Source organism: Citrus sinensis, chromosome 4 (genome assembly GCF_022201045.2).
Source record: "Citrus sinensis cultivar Valencia sweet orange chromosome 4, DVS_A1.0, whole genome shotgun sequence".
NCBI lineage: Eukaryota > Viridiplantae > Streptophyta > Magnoliopsida > Sapindales > Rutaceae > Citrus > Citrus sinensis.
This window is the reverse complement of record NC_068559.1, coordinates 16,953,617-16,976,079: the sequence shown is the minus strand read 5'-3', so window position 1 is coordinate 16,976,079 and position 22,463 is coordinate 16,953,617. Positions and strand designations below refer to the sequence as shown.

General features: G+C 34.8%; 1 pseudogene; it reads right to left on the bottom strand.

The window, feature by feature from the left end:
* Window positions 1-2,463: 2,463 nt before the first annotated feature.
* LOC127901867 (protein Ycf2-like) lies at window positions 2,464-12,414 on the bottom strand (annotated as a pseudogene).
* Window positions 12,415-22,463: the final 10,049 nt, after the last annotated feature.

Below are 22,463 nucleotides of genomic sequence, written 5' to 3'. Positions count from 1 at the left end.
CTGAAATTATGTATAATTGTTATTACTTTTGTTTGTTTGACTATTAGTCGACACACAAAAAAATGCGGGTAGAAAATCTAAAATTTTAAAATATATGAAAGTCCCACCTGATGTATAATTGTTTATTACTTTTGTTTGTTTGACTATTTAGTCCACACACTAATAAATGCAGGCAGAAAATCTAAAATTTTATGACAATGAGACTAACAAAATTACTGAAATAATCTTATGTGGAGTATATTGAACTAAAAAATATCCAAACTTCTTATATATATGCGTTGCCATGAAGAGTTTGATAATGAGGTTAATGATTACGTATCACATTAAAAAATTCATACAAATTTCAATCAAGGAGTTAAATATTTTGATTTTTATTTGAATCAAGGAAAGATAAATTTACAAAAATAATTTATTATTTGTTATAATTCACAATTATTTATGCTTTAAATATTTTATGATATATTTTTATAAAATTGATGAAATAATCTTCCCATCATAAGGGAGGAAAAAAAAAGCTATACATGATTGATGAGTTGATTTTTTGATAATAGTGCGTATCACTTCAACTTATCTTAATATTTATATAAATAAATGTGGACATAAAGTACAAAAGATCACTGTATAATGCGTTGTCGATGAATTTTTGGATAAATTTATAAATATAGAAAAAAGTGATAAAATTACATTTAGAAAATATAGAGTGATATCTTTGAAGGACAAAATGTTTATAAAATAAATATAGACACTTAACGTATGTGTAGATCAATGGGCGAAAATAATTTAAATCGTGAGGTGAGGTTGATGTAGGACGTTATGTTAGGATTTTAGAATTTTAATTATTTTATGATTTTTTATTTTAATTAGAGTTAATATCTGTCTTATTCTTTCATTTTTATTATAATTGTGATTTAGTTTCCTCTTTAAATTAACTTAGAAAAGTAAATTTACTATATTATTCATAGAAAGGTCTTATTATAATAATTTAAACCTTTGATCAATTAGTAAAAACCCATCTTTTATAATTTCCTTTGAGATTATTTATAAAAATTTGTATTATAAAATTGTTTGGATTAGAGCGTCGTCTACTCTCCCTTATTAAAAATCTCATTGGCTAGTTTGGATTAAAGGAAGATTTAATCATTTCGATTAGAATGTAACCTAATTGCATTGGTTTGGAGTAGTATTAGAATGATATCAAATATTATTTATCTTATCATTTCTGCCTCCCCCACCCCACTATGTCAGTTGGCATCAGAGTAGTTCTGTACCAATTGATAACTTGCTCAGCTATCCATATCCATTGCAACCAAATCCATCACTGAGGGAAAAAAAAACAAAAAAGAAAAACCCAAATTTAAAACCCTAGCCGACACTGCCCACCACCACTTTCTTTACAATCTAGCCAACATCACCACCAGTCGTTGTAACCATCATACTCACCAGCCAAGAAGATTTCATAAATATTAATAACTCTTAGATGAAGTATTACAACAAAAAATTCTATTAGATAATGAACTATTGGTTCTAAGCCATCTCTGGCGATGAATCAACAATTCGAAGTGCTTTTCTTGCGTATTCTTGATAAACCAGCGTTTATATATAGATGTAGGAGGATCTGGTTGGGAAGTAAGAAGCCCCTTTGACATCTCTTCATCTGCAAAGAATTCTCGGTGTGAAAACACAGAGACAAGGGGCTGATCTTTGAATAGGAAAAAGAGTGGATCCGCAGGTTCCCAAATGAATTGGCTTATTCGAAAAAAGCCTTGTTCGTTGGAAGATCTATCTCGTGTCTGGTACTGCATGGTTCTACTCTGCAAGAACTCCGAATCATTCTCTTGAAGCTCATCCTTTTCATCATAAATGATCCGCTTGCCCCGAAATGACCCGGCCCGATAGGGAAATCCCAATTCATTGGGCCTTTCGATACAATCAAATAGAAAGCCCCAGGGGCGCCATATTCTAAGAGCCTAGACTATGTGATTAAATAAATCCTCCTTTGTATGTTGTGAGTCGAGGACTCTTTCTCCTTCCTCCTCTTTAAATTCCGATTTGCAATGTCACATGATTATTCTCAAATCGACTGCAATCTTTTTCTATCTGTGAGGATCTCATCAGGGCACCTTCTACTTCTAATAGGTCATAGACTAGATCAGAATCATTCTTACCAACATTAGAAGAATTGATCTCATTTTTTTCATTGGCTTTAGGTAAATACCAAAGGTCTTGAGCGACCGATCTAGTAGAGCAACTCAAAAGATAAAGAAGTACCATTAATTTCTTCATGCTCGTTCTAAATTCAAAGTACCATTTGTACAAATAAGAATCCCCTTCATTACATGATTTCTTCTTTATATAGATAGATATAGGATCTATGGGGAAATTACTTAGAAGTACATTTTGTACAATAGCCCTCCCTATCCGATAGAAAATGATCCCATGATCTTGTACCGATCTTACTTAGGATTACAAATCCCAAGTTTGTCTATGAAGAGCAGATCTAATTGTATTAGTGTCTATAATTGATTTCTTCTGTGTAATACTAATCGATAGGGCCTCATTGGTAAGTGCTACAAGATCTCGTGCATTGGAACCCATGGTTATGGACCCGAATCCATTAGTATGGAACATTTTCTTTTCCAAGTGAAATCCCCTAGTATATGAAAGAGTGAAAAAGTGCTTTCGTTGTTGTGGAATAAGAAGCCTTCGTATCTTAATGCATGTATTTAATTTATTCGGGGCTATTAGAGCGGGATCCACTTTTTGGGGAATATGAGTCGAAGCAATAACAAGAATATTTCTAGTGGAACATCTTTCACAATCCCTGGAGAGATAGTTCACTAATAGACCGAGGGATAAGTAATTCGACTCATTCACATCCAGATCATGAATGTTTGGAATCCATATTATGCAAGGAGACATTGCTTTTGCTAATTCGAATTGAAGGGTGATATAAAATCGGCCTATTTCCGACATCATATCGATAGTTAGCGCATTCATCATAGTTAGAAGCTCCAGCTCCGTATCAAGGTCACGATCGATATCGTCACTAGCATCAATATCGTCACTAGCATCATCGATATCATCAATAAGAAAACCTTTAGGCTTGTTATCCAGGAACTTGTTCAGAAATACTGTAATGAAAGGAACATAGGAGTTTGCCGCTAGGTATTTATATATATATATATATATATATATATATATACGGTTCCTATAGAACCTATCACTAAAATACCCCTAGAGGGGGATAGGGCTAGGCGGAGCGAAAAGGGTTTTCCATGAGATGGGAAATGAAAACTATTAGCCCCACACGAAGTTTGTGAATAAGTGATTGTCTGATAATGAGCAAGGAATATCCGTCTTTCTGCTAAACAGTATGTATTGAACTCATAATTCATGAAATGCTTTTTATGAATGTCAACTAAGTATCGTAAGTAAATTGCTCGATTGTTCAATCATTTAATAACCAGAGTCATTATTTGATGAATGATCACTATCAGTCAAACTTGATAGAATTTGATCAATTTTTTTTCCGTCATTAAGGTTGAGGTGGAGAATTGAACCAAGAATTATCTTTCTTTATTATCCATTAAATCACTATTCGCAACCCAAGATTCTATTTTATCATCAATCCAATCACCGTTCCCCTTTTTTCTTTTTCTTATCAATGAATAGATCTCTTTACTTGTATGACTTAGATGTCTCGTATTTCTCGAAAAAGTGATTCGGTTGATGGGATTTGGTATGATACTTATGAGATCGGTGATATCGACGAGATTGATATTCAAATCTTTCGTCTTAGAACGTATTGATTTAACCCCATCCGCGGGACCACCACCCCATAGCATGTTGCCGCCAAAAGCAGAACCCCGTATTTCTTCTAGAGAATCTCCTAATTGTTCCAGAGCAACTAGAAAGAGATTCTTTAACCAGAAAGAATTCAGTTCAGATGTGGGATACCTATCCAGAAGTTTTCGCAACTCAATCATGTATGGTGGAATCATCAAAGATTTGACCCTTTCGAACTCTGTCTCTAACTTACTATAGGCTTGGGAAACAAAGAGAAGATGTGCATGAACGAGATATCTAACAAGAAGAAGAAGGAAAATGATTGAATACAAAAACTCTCGAGCAATTGGCGATCTAAGATGTGTTGATAATAATGGTGACTTATTATTTCGATAAATCGTTTCATCCGACAGAAGAAGATTATGGGAACACTTACTCAAAATCTCACTTATCAGATTCTATTGTGGAAGATCTGAAGAATTCGTCATGCTCTTTTTGATCCATGCATAGTATCAGGAAAAATGTATACAAATTTTTTATTGCTACTTAGTACCAACAATAGGTCTAAAAAAGTGTCTAAAAATATCAAATTTAGATATTTGTACCCTCTAAGTAAGGAACCATGACATATATGTTTGGAATCGATTCCATTTTAAGAGAGTTGAAATAGCATTGTCATGTTGAAATAGACATATGTCATTTCTCAACACATTTCATTAGATATAGACTCTGTTTTTTCCTTTTCTTTTTTCAGCTGGTAAATATTTCTCAAAACTGTATTGATTGTACCGTGTTATCAAAAGATTTCCTGCGATTTTTTCTAGTATGGAATGAGTCAATCATCCACTTCGGTATCTTATTGAACAAAAATGGTGATATTCTTCCTCCATTGATCAAGAATTTCGATTTTTGGGAAGTATTATGATCATCCAATAAGAAGGGTTTCAATTTTTTCAAATGAACGATTTGAAGACCTATTGATTCTAACAACTGATTGCAGAGTTGATCATTCGGACCTTTCAATTCATAGATGTGGATCTCAGACCTATGAATGGGGATATTCCCGAAACTCACAAAGAAAAAAGGAAGTGAGTTAGACAAAAAGAAAAGAAACTTGGACAAAAAGAAAGGAAGTGGCTTAGACAAATCTTTTTTGTCGATAACTTCAGACCAATCAATCGAATATTGATTAATACGTAATCGATCGAACACTACTTGAAAACGGCTCTTCTGCTTAAAAAAAACAAATTCCAAATGCTCTTGGAAATTCTTGCTCCCATTAGAACATTTGTATCTATATGAATTAGAATCCCGATTCATGAATCTCTTAGCTCAAAAAATCTAGATCAGAGGAACAAACCATTTCTTCCGACTCTTTTTCAAATTCGATAAATGTTGGTTGATTGTAAAATTTCATTACAGTTCAATGATTCAAAGTATTAATTCTTATTTGATCCCTGTGAATTGTATATTCAAAATTGCGATTAGATTTATTCATTAAAAAGAATCAATTCAATACATTTCTTATGTACCTATAGGTCCTATATTGGATTTGGATCCGATTTCGGAGCAATCTAGATTGATTGACTGCCTCCATTATATTGTTGCTAACAAATACCACTATTTTTAGTTTTGGATTTTCAAAATCATTCCTGCAGGAGTTCCAGACACATTTTTTTATCCTTTGATAGAAAAATTCATTCTCTTTGCAAATAATGGGAGGTAGAACGAATAAAGATTTCTTTTTCAATTCATTCCTGAAGGAAATCATGACGCACACACGGTTTAAATCGCGAAGCAACACCTCAGGGCATTAATCTTGAAGTAGTGCTTCAGAACCTAGAACTCGTGACGTGAGTGCAGCCGTGTGTGCGTCATGAGTTAGAAAGCAATTAGAAAGAAAAAAAAATGCTAAGGATTGTTATAGAAGGCATGGAAAGAGTTGAGAATACAAGATGAATGTAGATATTGCAGATTTTTTATATGGGATCCATGTTGAAGACTTTTTAGACTAGATATAGGACATAAAAAATTTCTTTCAGTATATGGAGATTTCGCAAGATAAGTGGGTAAAGGTTATGACATTTAAATTGAAGGGCGTGACATCCGCATGATGGCGAAAGGTACAAAATCTAAAAAGAGTTGTAAGAAAGCCATTGATCAAATCGTGGTCTAGAATGAAAAAGATGTTGAAAGAGTATTTTCTGGTAGCGAGTTACTAACAACAGTTGTATGTGAAATATTAGAATTGTAGGCAAGGATATCGCAATGTGTTTGATGAATATAGATGAGCCAGAGTTTTGGACTGTGCAGTAGTTAAGACAACAACCACCCAGATAGCATAGCCACCCAGAGAGTAGAATAATCCTTACGCAAATCCTATACTGAATAAGTGTTTGAAGCGTGGAGAACCAGAGCATAGATATAATGAATATCATCCTAAAAATTTGAATTTGGTAGAGGTAGAAGTCAGTGAAGTTGAGTTGAATGATATTGAGAATAGGGTTGACGAGTAGGCTTTGGAATTGGAAGCAGATGAGGTGAGAGTTGCTAAACCGTATTATGCAGAAGATTTTATTGGCACCAAAGTTTGAAGAAGATAACCAGTGTAATAAGATTTTCAGAATATGTGGCACCATCAATGATAAGGCGTGTAAGGTGATAATTGATAGTGGTAGTAGTGAGAACACAGTCTCAATGGCATTAGTTAAAGTGATAGGATAGAAATGCGAGTGACAGAGGTATGTCCTTTTTCTTTCTCCATCAATAAGATTTATAAGATTGATATGGTATGTGATGTAGTAGATATGGATACTTGCCATTTGTTATTGGGTAGAGCTTGGTAGTTTGATGTGGATACAATACATAGAGAAGCGAATAATGTGTAAGAGTTTCGGTGGAATAGCAAAATGGTTCGTTTTGTGCCTTTAACAAATAAGAAGAAGAATCTTAAAGCTAAAGGGAATAATTTTCTAACTATTGTGAAGGGACATCTGGAAGAAGATTATGACAATTGAAAGAAGCTATAGAAAGAATATAAGTTCGAGGTAAATTAAAGGTACAACCATTGTTAGCTGAGTTCGCTGACATTATACCATCAGAAATGCCAAATAGACTACAACTTTTGTGAGGAATCCAACATCATATAGACCTAGTACCTAGTACAAACTTACCTAACTTGCCAATTGTCGTATGAGTCCTCATGAGTATGTGATTCTACAAGGTCAGGTTGATGAATTATTGTGAAAGAGATTCATTCATGGGAGCGTGAGTCCATGTGTTGCACAAGCCTTGTTAGTGCCAAAGAAGAATATGAGTTGGTGTATGTGTATAGGCAGCATATGGATTAATTAGATTATGGTGAAATATTGTTTTTTTATTCTAATGCTTCGAGATTTGTTAACTCAATTAGATAGTGCTTTGGCTTTCTTGAAGATAAACTTGCAATTTAGGTATCATCAAATTCGGATTAGGACAAGGAGTGAGTGAAAAAAAGACAAAAGAAGGGTTTTATGAGTGGTTAGTGATGCCATTCAAAATATTAAATGCATCGAGTACTTTTATGCGCTTAATGAACCAGGTCCTTAAGCCTTTTTTCTTGCAAATTTGTTGTGGTATATTATGATGATATTTTGGTGTATTATGTTGATATGGTGACATATTCAGAGCATTTGAGAATGATTATTAAGGTATTGTGGAGGAATTAGCTTTACATTAATATGAAAAAGTGTAGATTTTGCAGAGTAATGTAGAGTTTTTGGATTTTATAGTTGGTGCAGGTAGGATTCAAGCAATTGAATCAAAGATGCAAGCCATTAGAGAATGGCCTACGCCTAAGATAGTAAGTGAAGTTAGGAGTTTTCATGGGCTAACAATGTTTCATAGGAGGTTTATTAACAGTTTTGGCACTACAATAGCACTTATCACAAAGTTCTTAAAGAAAGGAAAGTTCAAATAGGGAGAAAACGAAGAGATGAGCTTTGCTTTACTTAAGGAGAAGTTATCTCCTACTTCTACGTTAGCCTTGCCAAAGTTTGACAAATTATTTAAGGTCGAGTGTAATGCTTTTGGCAAGATAATTAGGGTTGTTCTTTCCCAAAGAGGCAGACAATTAAATATATGGGGGAGAAATTACATGAGGCATGGTAGAACTAGTTTGCTAACGACCAAGATTTTTATGCCATCCTTAGGGCGTTGAAGATGTCGGAGCAATACTTGATTAAAAAAGAGTTCGTACTCTATAGCGACCATCAAGCACTAAAGTACCTTACTAGCCAGCAAAACTTGAGCAAGATGTATACAAGGTAGGGTGAATTATATATAGAAGTTCAATTTTGTTATGAAGCACAAGTCTAGGCAGCAGACTAAAGTGGCAGAAGCATGAAATAGGCAAGCAACTTTATTGGTAACTCTAGTTAATGAAGTTACTAGTTTGAGTGCTTAAAAGAGTTTTATGCTGAGGATGATGACTTTGTGCATGTTTAGGATTATTACATGAATCCTTAGAATACAAAGGATTTCTTCATTGAAGATGGGCATTTATTCAAGGCCAACTACTTATGCCTCGAAGTTTTTTAAGGAAGCAGATTATCTGTGAGTTGTAGGGAAGAGGATTAGGCGGACATCTTGGACGAGATAAGACCAAGGCGCTTATGGAAGAGCGTTATTTTTTGCCACAGTTAAATGCAGATATGCAAAAAAATTTGTAATGGTGTTGGCTTTGCCAAGAAGGCAAGGAACATGCACATAATACAGGCTTATACATGCTTGTATGTATTCCAAAAAAAGTTTGGTTTGATCTATCAATGAACTTTGTGCTTGGATTGCCTCTTATAAGGACGGGTCAAGATTTTATATTGGTGATGGACAGGTTTTTAAAGATGGCGCATTTAATTGTGTATAAAAAGACAGAAGATTTTACCTTAGTAGCACATTTGTTCTTTCAAGAGATGGTGCATTTGCATGGCATTTTAAATACCATTATTTCTGATAGAGATTTGAAGTTCATTAGTAAGTTCACGCGTTATCTCTGGGATAAGTTTGGTATGTAATTATAGTTTAGTAGTGCTTTCCATCCACAGATAGATGGACAGACAAATGTGGTCAACCAAACTTTAGGTAACATATTGTGCCATCTTTGTGGTAACAAGCAACTGAACTGAGAAGTTACCATGCCTCAGGTTGAGTTTACTTACAATAACAAGTTGAATCAATCTACTGGCAAGGCCCCTTTTGAGATTGTCTACACTTGTCCTCATGCCATGTCTATGACTTGGATTCCATTAGCAGAGAGAGCTGGAGAAAGTAAAACAACGAATAATGTAGCATAAAGCGCTCTGCGTATTCATGCTGAGGTATGAACTCACTTGGAGACTGCCTATGCCAAATACAAGGCTGAAGTGGACAAGCATCATCATAAGAAACTATTTGTAGAGGTGACTCGGTGATGGCATATCTACGCCGGAGTCATTTCCCTGGCATTCGTACTAAATTGGAGAAGTGCAAATGCAGACCATTTTGAGTGGCATGGAAGATTAATAATAATGCTTATGTGATTTAGTTGCCAGACAGCTAGAACATCTCTCACACCTTTAATGTGGCTGATCTGTTCGAGTATCATCCAAATGATGAGGAATTGTACGAGCCAATCTTGAGGATAAGTTCTTTTCCAAGTGCAGGGGACTGATGTAAGGTGTTATATGCCACGAGCTGGATACCTTTCGAAGGCCAAAGCTTGGCTACAAGTGTTCGTTTTCGGTGTGTGTGTGTGTATCGTTTTGAAGCATATGTTGAGACGGACAAAACCTAGGCCGCCTAAGTCGTTTTACCCCGTGGTCGAGTCGAAAATTCCCATATTTCCTGGTTGTTTTCTAGTTTCAAGATTTTTTTTTCTATTTTTCTTAATTCTTCTAGGATTTTTATCTTTTTTTTAGAACTCAAATTTGAGCGTTGTTTGTTTTACTTTTCTTATTTTGATTAGGAAAATTTAATTATCATATTATACTTTAAATTTGCCTATTTTGATAAATTGGTGATATTTAAACTTGTTAGACATTATTCAGAAAGCTAGTTTCTTCCATTAGTAAACTCAATAATGTTTTCATTTCATCACAATCCATTCGTGCAACGTGAGTTACCAACTTAATTTGAATGCTAGTCTTTGTGCAAGTGTTTATGGTTAAATCATTGTTGTATCTTTAATTATATCATCAAAATATTATTTTTTTCAATATTCCCATGTATACATAATAGAGTTGATAAGTAAAGATTGATTTGATATAGACAAAGCTATGTGGTAGGTACATGTCAAAAACAATATGAAAAGTTTAGTTATATTGATTTGGGCAAACTTAAGTCCATCCCCTTTCTAATAACATTCTTTAATTTACCCTTTAAAAAGCATGAAAATCTCATTTACCCTAATTTTTGTTCACAGGATGAACATTAATGAGGGCACATTGATGAGTTTTTTATTTATTTTCTTAGTGTAAATGATGGCAAATTGATTTTTTTTCACACTTTTTAGGCAAATTGAAGATTCTTAGAGCGTAAATTGAAGTTTACCTTAAAATTAAATAAGACAGTTTAGTATCGATAAAATAGGATCCAAATAGCCTCACCCTAAAAGAAAATAGACTTAGAATTTAAATATTGCATGTTACTACCATAGTAATTATGATTGCTTGATCGCTATTGGTATTTTAGAAGATTTGTCTCTCTTTGATTGATTCAATGATATGTATGCATTAAAGCAACACTAGATACATACACAAAAACCAAAAGGCATAAGTTATATACTCATAATGGTTTAATTTCTTCTTTTATTAAAATAATGTTTCAATTTCATTACAGTTGAACCTTATTACAAAAGCACTCAAGCAAGACAAAAGAAATAACTAATTATCAAAATCATTTACATCCTCCTTAGGGGCAGGGATTAAGATAGTCTTTGAGAACTTTCTTAAACTTCTTGATGAACCACTCTTCACTTGTGAGCCATAAGCAATAAAAAATCAGCATTTGGGTAAGCATATTTTTAGTGTTTTCCATTACAAGCAAAGCTAAGATGACAAACTAAACTCTTCCACATTTTTCAATTTCTTAATTGAATTCTAAATAGCTTAATTAGAATTAAAAGTGAAGTGTGAAAATTAGGAAGGCATGAGCCTCTATTTATATGAAGGAATATTGAGAAACAAGCTGCAGACGACCTTACTGAGGCTTAAATAAATTACGCTGTATTTGTTTGTATTAACTATTGATTTAAATACCTCATTGCATTATAAACTAATTTTAAAACATGCATTTCATTAATTTTATCATTTTTAATGTTATTGAAACTGTGTCTTAATAAAAGTGAAAATTAATCCATTATGAGTATGCACTGTTATGTCATGTGTCTTTTGTGCATGCATGCGATGCTATTTTGTTGTATACAAATTGTTGACTCAATTTACGAGAAAATAATTGTTGAAATACTAATAATGATCATTATTACTATGTTAGTACCACTAATATTTGAATTTTAAATCCATTTCCTTTTAGGGTGAGGATGCTTCCTTATTAAAAACAAAATTTTTGAACCCTGGTATTTAATTGAAATGTTATATTACTGAACTGTTTGAATTAATTTAAGGGTAAACTTCAATTTAATTGCTTGAATTAATTTATGTGTAGAATTTAATTTAAACTCCGAGAATATCGATTTTACCCCAAAAAATGTGTAGACATCGTCTCACCCCTTTTTACTATTAAATAAATAAATTCATTTACGCTTATCTTTTGAACAAAAATTAGAGAAAATTGAGTTATTCATGTTTTCAAAGGGTAAATTAAAGATTTTTACTGGGATGGATGAATGGAAGTGTGCCCTAATTAATATAACAATTTTTTTCTTATTATTCTGACATGCATTTGCCTCATCTACTAAACATACAAAAGTCTCTCTCTAATTAGATGTGATTTTGTAATGGCGCAATGCAAATTGCATTCAAGATGAAAATTTTTTTACATAAGGAAATGGACAATTTGTTGGCTAGTTACAATTATTAGGATGCACAACACATGTCACACTGTAATAGTAACCATAATTTTAATTGCATCACTTGAAAATAAAATATTGGTTTTTTAATTTCTTTTATTTTATCTTATTTTATTTCATTTAAGATTTTTTTTTGGAAATTACAAAGTGGTTTAAAGCAATTGTTTCTAAATGCAAACATGTATTCTTTTATATATTTGAGATGGCTAGTTTGGGTTTATTTAATATATGTCTTTCAAAATTTAGATATTTCATTATTTTTGTTATATAAAAAAATAAAATAATATTTAAACTTAATTGATAACTTAAAAATGATAATATACTAATTTGTAAATTTTTATACAGCTAGTAAGATAAGAAAAAAATTTTGTAAATTACCATGACTTCGTGGGACCCGTGAGTGTGTGTATAAACATCCTATACATGGCGTTCTCATCAACACCCTTGATAAACATTTGGTCACGGTATAGCTCAGCATGCTCCAAGGGATCAATAGTACCCGAGTACTGGGGTATCTGAGGCATGGTGAACGCTTCGGGCAGAATTGCCGTCCGAATCTCCATAGTGAATGGCGAGTGGTAAGTCATTGGTGTTGGAGCACTTGTGATATTTTTCTTTTCGGAGAGCAGCTTCACTTAGGCTTCCAGGTTCACCATTTTTTCCCACAAGTTTGTGGGCTCTAGGGGCACCTGATGATGTTGTCGCCATTTGAGAAGCCCTTTTGGCGTTTAACTTGTCACAGAGATCCCCGTGGGCACGTTTTACACGCCTCGTACCCTGGCTGCTGCGGGAATTACAAGAGGCGGTGGAACTTTCGTCTCGGGATCCCACAGAATGGGTACCCAATGGCCCATGTTTTAGATTGCTGGCCTAGGGTACCTCTGTCCTTACCATAACTTGTTGGTCTGTTTAAGGTGGTGGAGCATCTAGCGTCACTGGTGGAAGTGAACTTTCAGGTACTTGAGATCCAACCGCCCTAAGTATTGCATGGGCAAGATCCTCGAAACGCTTATAAGAGATGGGTTCCTCATCTTGGCGAATACGAGTCGATTGTTTGATAGCCTTGCCCTTGGTGAGACGGGCTACTCTCCTTGCGGGATCACTACCTTCACCATTGTTGTCGTCTCCCATCCTTGTAGAATCCGCCATTAAACCTTCGGAAGGTACGTCGGGTGCCATGTATTAGAGTACAAACAACAACTAGTTTGATAACCGTGGTAGAGGCTTTTTGTGTGTGTTCCCACAGACTGCGCCAATTGTTTTAGACAAATTTTAGGGGTAGAAAAAGATAAACCTATCTAGAACAATGAATTTGTATTTTTAGGGGAAACGAGGTACCTCACTGGTTTATTGTGTGCGGTGTTTCTGAAATTTGGAGGTGGTGAGAAGGGAAGAGGGAAGTGGTAACAATGGTGAAAGGTTTGAACCAAGAAAAATGTCCTTCGAAATGAGCTTCACACTTGTAAAACAGTGAAATAGAGGTTCGAAGTGAAGCTGGGGTACCCTGGCGTTCACACTTCGACGCTCAAGTTAGTAACTCAAGCTTTTTTATGGCAAAGAGAGCTTGTCAGCTGTTGTGCAAATTTTAATGTACTCGCAAGCGCACGAATCTATTGTAGTATAGACTAATGGTGACGAGTGTCGATCCCACGAGGAGGTGGATTTTAATTATGTATAGAATTAATTTTGTAAATGGGTGGTTGGATTTGTGGTGGAAATGATTTGGAATATGCTAAAACTTAAATTAAAATGGCGAGAATAAATTGAAGATAATTCTATTGAAATGAAGCACTTGGGTATCTGGATCCGTGTCAACATGCACCATGGGCTAAATATTCCTTATTAATACCAATTAAATCATGAGGGGGGAATCCACACCTCATGAACCACACTTTAATCAATATGGTGCTAAGGGCTTATCGTGCCAAATAATAATAACATTGTACTAGAGGGCCGGTGAAACCAAGGCAGTACTAGACAAGATTAGTATTATTTGTCGACGAGAAGTCAAAACATCCACAAAAACTAGAGGGGAAGAGAAAATAAATTTACCAAATAAAGCCCATGACACATGTTGAGACTTCATCTTCAACCCAAGCTTGAAAGAAAATTAGCCACTCATAATTGAACTAGGGGCAAAATGGAAATTTATTAAAATACGAAGAAAATACAAGATGGAGAAAGAATTACAGAAAATGGATCCCAAAAATGAATTCAGAGATATCAAATTAGGGGGGGGAGGCCCCCTTTTTATAGATACATGGAGTAAATCATGACCATTGGATTAAAAATAGTTTGGACGCTCAGGATTGCGCCACTTCATCAGTCAACAGTACGCGGTTTGACCACGCGGATGAACAGTAACACGGTTTGACCCAGATGAACAGTAACGCGGTTTGGTTGAAAATAATCCAGTGTGATGCATGTACCGTACGCGAGATTTTTCGTCCACTGATATGCTACCACGTCACCATCAACAGTACATAAAAATTTTAGCCCAACAGGATCGTGACACCTCATCAGTCAATGCCACGTCATCGATCCGTCTATGTGAACAGTGTCGTGAACAGTAACGTAGACAGTACCGTACACGTGAATAGTGCCATATTTCCTTTTATGCTCCTCCTAAGGTTTTCGACCGTCTTGAGTTTAAAAGTGATGTCCGTTTTGCCGTATGATCTCTCCTTTATTGTGAAATGACTATAATACCCCTAAAATACATAAAATACTTAATTAAAATAAAACACACGGAATTAAATCAAAAGAAGGTTAAATACATAAAAGTAAAGGTTGTTAGTAAGACTTGAAATGTCAAATGACGGTTTTCTCCTTTATAAATATGCATTTTTTAACACTGAACACACCCCCCAACCAGCTTATTGCTAGTCCCTAGCAAATAAAGCAAAAACAAAATTCAAATTCAAAATAATAATTTTTTTTAAATAGAAACACTCGTATTTATTCCATCAGATTAATGATAGCAATCAAATACAAGTATAAGCATTATCTCCAGTCTAAAATAACATCACACCCACATCAACCATCCACATGAATCAGCCCAGTAGACTTTGTTATAGCTACTTTCAAGAATGACATGTCAAACCCCTAAAATCTCACTGGAAGTAGTGACACTCTCATAAAGAAATTAAAACTAATAAAAATAGTCACTCCAATGAATGGTAATTGAGAGAGAAAATAATAAAGAAGTGATATCACATGCTCTCACTAAGATGAAATAAATATGCCCTCAGCTTAGAAATAATACGATCTCAAGTCAAATAAAAATGCTAGTCAACCCACTTTATTTATCATTTATTATTATTATTATTATGCATCGCTACATCTTTTTAGCCCATATAACTAACTTCTACTTCAAACTATAGTTTCCTAAAGGGATATTATCATTTTAATACTAAAGTTTTACTGACATATCATGTCAGTACCAAGGTTTGCCGAAAAGTGCATTTTACTACCAAAGTTTTGCGCCATTATCAATTTACTACCGTTCCGTTAACAACGTTAAAAGTTTGCTGATGTCATAAGGGTATCTAAGACATTTCCAGCTGTAAGAGTAAAATTGTTTGTTAATTTGATAGATAAATTATCATTTTACTACCAAGTTTTTAGGGGAATTATCATTTTACTACCAAATTTTTAGGAGAATTATCATTTTACTACCAAACTCTTAAGGGTAAAATTGACTTTTAACTCAATTTCCATTAAACATTAACTTTTTCTTAACGGAATGGTAGTGAATTGATAACGGCGCAAAACTTTGGTAGTAAAATGCAATTTTCAGCAAACCTTGGTACTGACATGATATGTCAGTAAAACTTTGGTAGTAAAATGATAATTTCCCTTTCCTAAAATCAAGAAGGACTTTTATTAGGACATAACGTAGGCTAGGGACATGGCTAACAAAGAAGGGAAATAAGGAAAACAAAGTGTATGTTTGAGAAAAATGTAGAGGAATTTTTTTTGTTTTTTCTTTTTTTGAAGTTGCAAGGTGGATTTCACCTATTGTTGTTATTTTTATTCTTTTGAAACAACAACTTTTGTTTTGTTTTTTTTTTTTTTGCTTTTATTTGGCATAACTTCACTGAACAACATAATTATTTACATTTTCTCAAACATAAATAGGTGATGGAACTTATAAGACATCGGGTAATACTCCAAATCGGAGTGGGTCAAGATGATAAGTTGACAAAGAAAATATATATATATTTTTTTAAAGGCTCAAAAGGGGTTAACTATGGATATTTAATAAAAGGGATGGCTAGAAAGGTTCAAACGGATCAAAGATGGCCTTTCCATCGTCTTTTAGGGCTCTAAATAATCATCCATATCTACTAGTTAGACGGGCCTCCCAATGTAGCAACACATATTTTCTTTTTCTTTTTTTTTATTTTACCATTTTTTTTAAGGGTTAACTCAAAAGAAATCTAGAGATTGTGTATAAAATAATAAACTGCTAAGCTGTATAGAGAATGGGCAAAAGGGTTACTCTCCAAGAAAATGATAGGCTCAACAACTCACTTGGCACTTATTTATGACATGTTCATTCCTTCAAGCAACTCATATTTGTCTCCGACATCAACATGTAAAGTAGCAAACATAGCGTAACATCACTTAAGAGCAAAGATAATACAAATACTAAAATTTGAAATTAATCATGTCATCCAATGTTAAAACAAATCACACAAATTTTTTTTTTCAAACAATATTCTACCCCCCAACCTATTCTAAACATGAAAGGAAAATATGCATGCAGAAATGTGAAAATGATGCATAAAAACTAATTAAAAAAGTTACACGTAAAATGATAAAAAATGAAAATAGTTTTTTTTTTAAGAAGATGCGTTTCTAGAGGCACTACACTCCATATTCAGCCATCTTCGACTCACAAGTTGGAAAATGTATATTTATAGAGGAGAAATTAAAAAGAAGAAAAATAAATATAAAAACATAATAAAGAAAAAGAAAATGTCTGAAATTTTTTTTTTAGTTTTTTTTTTAATTTTTTTTAAACGATGAAGATGCGTTTCTCGAGTCACTACAATCCATATTCAGCCATCTTCAACACAAAAAGTTAGCAACAATTAGTTTCTACAACAAAAAATTAGTAAAAACTTAACCAAAATTCCACAATTGTCGACTATTCCCTCCCCCCAACCAGAACAAAACATTGTCCGCAATGTTTGAAAGGAAAGAAGTAGAGTTTAGAAGACATCACCTGGGTGGTGTAACAAAGAAGAAAATATTTACAAGCGGAGAGTTAAATCTAATTTGTACTTCTTACTGCGGCTACTGTTACCATCATTATTTGGGCGCTCCAACACAAAGGTCCAGGGGTCTGGCTCCGGTTTATAAGCTTGTAACAGATCAAGTAGCTCATTAGCAGTGTGAGCACAAATAAAAAGTTTTTTCACATTAGAAGGAATGAAATAGTTTTTTATTGCATGGTTAAAAAATGCGATAAAGCCATCATAAAAGTTATTGACATTTAACAAACCGATGGGTTTCTGGTGGATGTGCAGATGGGCCCAAGATGCTAGTGTGATAAGTGTCTCTAGTGTTGCAAGATCTCCTGGAAGGAAAATAAAAGCATCAGCATGATTAAGCATTTCAGTTATTCTTTCTTGCATACCTGAGACGACTAACTCTTCTCCAGTTGATGAGTCAGACGAACTGCCCAATGGTTTTAAGACTCTTGGGATGATGCCTAACACTTGACTTCCTCTGATAAAAGCTGCTTCTGAGACCATTTTTGATAACCCTCGGTTACCTCCTCCATACACTAAGTGTAATTGTCTCGCTGCTATGCTTCGACCAAGATCGATGGCTGCCTCAACGAACTCTTTATGTTTGCCATAGGTAAATCCAGAAAACACACAAATGTTCTTGAATTGTCTATTTGGAGTAGCTGCCATTGGGATACTTCTCAAAAAATAATTTGTGAGTGCTTGACAAATAAAATCACATTTAAGAGTCTTGGTGACAGTGGGTCACTGTTGTGTATGAGGTAACATGTCAGTGTTAAATAACGCGTAAAGCACATGGCTCGCGAGTCAAAAAGGAAACAGTAAAAATGAAAAAGCAAACAGTAATGAGGAAAAAGCAAACAGTAATGAGGAAAAAGAAAACAGTAATGAGGAAAAAGCAAACAGTAATAAAATTATTAAAGACAATAATGCACACAATAAAACAATAGTGAAATAAAATAACAGTAAAGTAAAAGGATATTTACAGGTAGTTGCGACTATGGCTCACATCTTCCTCTGGTTTTACGTCCAGAAACGGCTTGAACGCCCTCTATGGGTCGAGGATGGGCTTCATATCCAGTTTTCTTATAAATTGGCAAACAAGGTCGTTTATAGTCAGATTCCCGAGATTGTATCGTGCATGCTCTTTCTGGAATAATGGCCATAACTGGAGAATCACTCCTTGCACATATCCACTGGGATGCGTTTCAAGAGACAAAAGGATATCATCCAATGACTCCTTATTCAAGCCATCCCTAATGAATTGAATCTTATCTTCCCTGTTATCAGACACCATTCCTGCCGATCGTACTTTAGCCTCGATTAACCAACGGATTTCAGTAGGTATGTTATTCCTCATGAGAAATCGCATGCGTTCGGACCGAGCTTTATAGATCGTAAGGAGGGCATTCTGAGGAAGTGAAGGGAATCGCTTGTGAAGTTTTGCTAGAATCTCGTTTCTGTCCATACCTTCACCTCTGAATATCAGTTATTATGGGAAACTGAAGTACCGACTTGATTGTCATGGAGTACCGTTATCCGCCACTTCACCGGGGTAACAAACTAAAGCACACAAACAGAGAAACAAATTAAAACACACAAAGAAAATTAAAATCGTCCTCTTATTGAATTTACCTCAAGCTCCAACTGGATGTCGTAAACACTTCTCTCAATGTCTCTGAGTTGGCTTTCTAAACCCTCAACATAGGCTACTAACTCTGGTGGTTGTAGAGCCCAAATGCGATGTGTTTTACAAAATTGAATCTGCTTTTTGAAATGAGTTTTAACACGTTGAAGTGGTTTAAGAATGTTCAAGAGGAACGGTCTTAGTAAGGTACTCATGATTAAAAATGATAAAAGAAAACTTAATAGTTAAACAAACACACTTATGCAAAAATAATTTCAATTAGCAGAAGAATAATATAAAGAAAGAAAAAAAAATCAAATCAACGAAAAGAAAAAAAAATCAATTCAACTCTGGTGGGTCATTCAAATTTATTTCGGTGTCTTCTCCATGTGGTTGGTACTCTAGATATGGCTTTAATCTTTGACCATTAACTTTAAACGTGACACCGTTCTTTGGATCCTTAATTTCAATTGCCCCATGTGGAAAAACAATATGAACAATAAAGGGACCAGACCATCGAGAGCGTAACTTACCTGGGAATAGGTACAAGCGAGAATTGAATAAAAGCACTTTCTGACCTGGAGTGAACGATTTTCTCATAATTTGCTTGTCATGAAAGACTTTCATCCGTTGCTTGTAAATCTTGGCATTTTCGTATGCGTTATTGCGAATTTCTTCAAGTTCTACCAGTTGTAATCTTCTTTCTGAGCTGGCTTGCTGCATGTCAAAGTTGAATTTCTTGATGGCCTAATATGCACGATGCTCGAGTTCCACAGGTAGGTGGCAAGCTTTTCCATACACTAGCCTGTAGGGTGACATCCCAATTGGGGTCTTGAAAGCCGTTCTGTATGCCCATAATGCATCATCAAGTCTTAATGACCAATCTTTCCTGTCTGGCCTCACCGTTTTTTCTAATATGTGCTTTATTTCTCGATTGGAAATTTCAACTTGGCCACTGGTTTGCGGATGATATGGGGTCGCCACTTTGTGAGTGATTGAATACTTTGTCAAAAGAGACTTGAATGCTTTGTTACAAAAGTGGGCACCACCATCACTGATTATTGCTCGAGGGAATCCAAAGCGTGAGACAATGTTGCTTTTAAAAAATCCTATCATCACCTTGTGATCATTAGTTCTGCATGGAATTGCTTCTACCCATTTGGATACGTAGTCAACAGTAACTAATATGTATTGATGGCCAAAAGAAGGGGGAAAGGGTCCCATGAAGTCGTTACCCCATACGTCAAAAATCTCAACCACTAAAATTGAATTTAGTGGCATTATGTTCCTTCTTGTAATGCTTCCCATTCGTTGACACCTATCACATGAAGAACAGAAAGTGTAAGCATCTCGAAATATAGATGGCCAATAGAAACCACATTGTAAAACTTTAGTCGCTGTTTTCTTAGCACTGAAATGACCTCCACAAGCTTGTTCATGGCAGAATGAAAGGATATTCTGAATTTCACTTTCTGGGACACATTGTCTAACAATTTGGTCTGCACAATACTTGAACAAATACGGGTCATCCCAAAAGAAATTCTTTATCTCTGCAAAGAATTTGGCCTTGTCTTGCTTGGTCCAATGCTCTGGAAGTTTACCTGTAACAAGATAATTAACTATATCAGCATACCAAGGTAATACTTCCACATTCATTAATTTTTCATCTGGAAATTACTCATTCAATATTAATGGCTCTGTAATTGTGTCAAAATGAAGACGAGAGAGATGGTCTGCCACAACATTTTCTGTCCCTTTCTTATCTTTGAATTCCAAGTCAAATTCCTACAAAAGTAACACCCAACGAATTAGTCTAGCTTTTGCATCTTTATTTGTGAGAAGATATTTAAGAGCAGCATGATCTGTGAATATAATTATTTTACAACCAATGAGATAAGATCGAAATTTCTCTAATGCAAACACTACTGCTAGCATTTCTTTTTCAGTAGTTGAATAGTTCAATTGTGCATCATTCAATGTCATACTAGCATAGTAAATAACATGGGGAATTCGATCAACTCTTTGTCCTAATACTGCTCCTACTGCATAATCAGATGCATCACACATGAGCTCAAATGGTAAGCTCCAGTTTGGGGCTTAAATGATGGGTGATGATGTCAACAACTGCTTCAATTTTTCAAAAGCCACAAGACATGGATCATTAAAGGTAAAAGGTACATCCTTAGCAAGTAAATTGCATAAGGGTCTAGAAACTTTGCTAAAATCTTTAATGAATCGTCTATAGAAACCAGCATGTCCAAGGAAAGATCTTAGTTCTCTGACTGTTTTGGGTGGAGGAAGATTAGAAATGAGATCCACCTTGGCTTTGTCAACCTCAATACCTTTGCTCGAAATGATGTGACCGAGAACAATACCTTGTTTTACCATAAAATAGCACTTCTCCCAATTTAAGACCAAGTTCTTCTCGATACATCTCTGCAGAACTAGTGTTAGATGATGTAAACATTGATCAAACGAGTCACCAAAGACAGAAAAGTCATCCATAAAGATTTCAAGGAATCGTTCAACCATATCAGAAAAAATGCTCAACATGCATCGTTGAAATGTAGCAGGTGCATTGCATAATCCAAATGGCATTCTCCTATATGCAAATGTGCCAAAAGGGCAAGTGAAAGTAGTTTTCTCCTGATGTTTTGGTGCTATGGGGATCTGATTGTATCCTGAGTAGCCATCTAGAAAGCAATAAAATTCATGACCTGCTAATCTATCAAGCATTTGATCAATAAATGGTGAAGGAAAATGGTCTTTACGTGTGACAGAATTTAATTTTCTATAATCAATGCATACACGCCATCATGTAGTTACCCTAATTGGTATCAATTCATTATCAGCATTGGTAACTACTGTGACTCCTGACTTTTTGGGGACAACTTGCACAGGACTGACCCATGAACTATCAGAAATTGGGTAAATGATACCTGCGTCTAATAGCTTAAGGACTTCAGTTCTAACAACTTCTTTCATATTAGGATTTAACCGACGTTGCATTTCCCTAGTAGATTTAGCATTTTCATCAAGGTGAATGTAATGCATGCAGTCTACTAGGTTTATACTTTTTATGTCCTCTATGGTCCATCATAATGCTCCTTTGTGCTCTTTTAAAACATCCAACAACTTACCTTTTTGTTCGTCATTTAGGGATGATGAGATGATTACCGGTAGAGTACTTTCTTCTCCCAAAAATGCATATTCCAATGTGTTGGGTAATAGTTTGAGTTCAAGTTTTGGTGGTGATTCTGATGAGGGGATGAGTTTATTCTCTGATGGTGCTAGTTGTTCAACTCTTGACTTCCATTTATTAGTGTCCAAGGATGGTGCGGAGTCAAGTAGGGTGTTAACCTCATCGACTGATCTGTCAATATCAAAATCCAAATCAAAGTGAGTTAAACATGTTTGTAAAGGATCATCACTAAGGTTTGAAATAAAAGTGTCATCAACTAATGCTTCAATTAAATCCACATCAACAATTCCATCATCTGCATTATGAGGTTGTTTGGTAATGTTGAAGATGTTCAGCTTCATAGTCATGTTGCCGAAGGACAACTGCATATTTCCGGTCCTGCATTGAATGTGAGCATCCGCAGTTGCCAAGAAAGGTTGGCCTAAAATAATGGGGATGTGCTTCCTTGAATCCTGTATTGGTTGAGTGTCAATTACAATGAAATCAACAGGAAAATAAAACTTGTCTACCTGGATAAGCACGTCCTCCACAATACCACGAGGTATT